This window comes from Dipodomys ordii, unplaced genomic scaffold (genome assembly GCF_000151885.1).
Source record: "Dipodomys ordii isolate 6190 unplaced genomic scaffold, Dord_2.0 Scaffold30, whole genome shotgun sequence".
Classification (NCBI taxonomy): Eukaryota; Metazoa; Chordata; class Mammalia; order Rodentia; family Heteromyidae; genus Dipodomys; species Dipodomys ordii.
Window position 1 is genome coordinate 10,164,538 of NW_012267246.1, and position 1,895 is coordinate 10,166,432.

Here is a 1,895-nt window from a genome sequence, read left to right on the forward strand (position 1 = left end):
ACAATATTTTTAACAAAGCTACAAATTCTCCTTTTCCAACAGAGGAAATCCAAACTGAATTGTACATTTGATTCAGAGAAAGATGGTCATCTCCAGCAGACAAACGCTTCTTCCTTCTTCCCCTCTCCTTGTCGTAACGTAAAGTGTATTCTGTACATAATTTACAAATAAAACATTTTATTTTAATTGTTACTTATTATTTAGACTTCAACATAAATTTGTACAATAAAGACCATGTAAGGGTATGTTTTTAGAGGAATGGAAGTTTCCATAACCCACAGGACATCTGTGATCTTTCCACAGCAGCTTCAGTTTTGTGCCAACATTCCATGTATTTGAAAATGAGTAAAAACTGATCCCTATTAAACAGAAGCAGACCGAAAATAGCTGTTTGTACGCCTTAATGTTCATCTTGATTTATTTTAAATCTTTCCATTTAAAAATGGGGTATTCTGTTATCTGACCAGGAGACACCGCTGTGAGAGTTTACTGTTCTGAAATATCAACTTAAAATAAAGGATATAAAAGAAAATATAGACAACCATTGGACTGTAATTACTTCAAAGTAATTTTGCTGTTTGATTTTCTATCTTGCATACATTAGTTACAAATCATAGAAAAGCCTTGCTTACTTAGAGCATAATCACTCTGCAGTTTTATTTTTCTTGTTGGCTAATAATGAGTATTAAATGACTTTGCTCAGTCACTGAGCATTTTGTTTTGTAGATGAAACAGGTAGAGTAGGACTTTCCCTCATCTATGTGTCTGACTAAAAATGGTAAACTCTTGGCATTGTGAAAAATGTACTTCCTGTATATTGACACATCTTATGCTATGTGATTTGATCACTTCATTATTGTATTCTTTGTAAATGGGCAGAAGTGTTAGTGAAACACTGCGAGGCTGCAGTCATTTTAACAAGTTTTTTCTTTGCAAAGATTCATTGAGTTTAGTGCCTAGGTATCTTCCTTTAGATTTGCAAAGCTCTGCTACTTTATTTTCATAGTAGAATATAATTATTGTTTCTGAGATGTTAGGGTTTTTAATGCCAGTACTGAAATGAACTCTGAGCCTCTCACGGCTTTTTCTGTCTGACTCTTGAGTCACAACTCCACCTCTGAAGATAATTGCTGGTTAACTAGAAGTAAGAGTCTCAGATTTGTCTGGGCTTATTTCAAACAACACCCCAGATCTCAGCCTTCTAAATAGTTATGATTACAAGCATGAGCCATGGGCACCCGGCTCTGAGTTTCTTATTAGTAACAATACCTATTTTAGAGTATGAAAATAGTATCAGAAGTGTTTTACAGAAATAAAATTGGGGGGCTGGGAAGGTGGCTCAGTGGTAGAGTGCTTGCCTTGCATGCATGAGGCCCTGGGTTCAATTCCTCAGCACCACATAAACAGAAAAGGCTGGAAGTGGTGCTGTGGCTCAAGTGGTAGAGCACTAGCCTTGAGCTGAAGAGCTGAGGGATGGTGCCCAGGCCCAGAGTTCAGGCACCATGACTGGCAAAAGAAAAAGAAAAAAACAAAATTGGTTTTGTTAACCTTTATTACTCTTGGTAATAGTCAAGCACTCAGTATTGAAAGTTCTCTATATTACAAGTACATGTGGAGCATGCAGACAGGAGGTCAGTTTCTTGTTGATATGTGTGGATTCTGCAGAATGTTGGTAAAAACTTCTAGAAATGTTTGGTGAATCTCTGGGAGAAATCTTATTAAGAATAATGTGGTTAAAAAGTGAGCCAGAAGCCAGGCCCTGGTGACTCACACCTGTAATCCTAGCTACTCAGGAGCTTGAGATCTGAGGATTTCGGTTCAAAGCCAGCCCAGGCAGGAAAGTCCATGAGACTCTTATCTCCAGTAAATTACAAAAAGCCAGAAATTGTGGTGTG

At 37.3% G+C, this 1,895-nt stretch overlaps 1 protein-coding gene across 1 annotated transcript in view; it reads left to right on the forward strand.

Moving 5' to 3' along the window:
• The window catches only part of Sec62 (SEC62 homolog (S. cerevisiae)), a 43,149-nt gene that overhangs the window by 28,899 nt on the left and 12,355 nt on the right, over positions 1 to 1,895 (forward strand). The gene's annotated exons all lie outside the window — the stretch shown is intronic.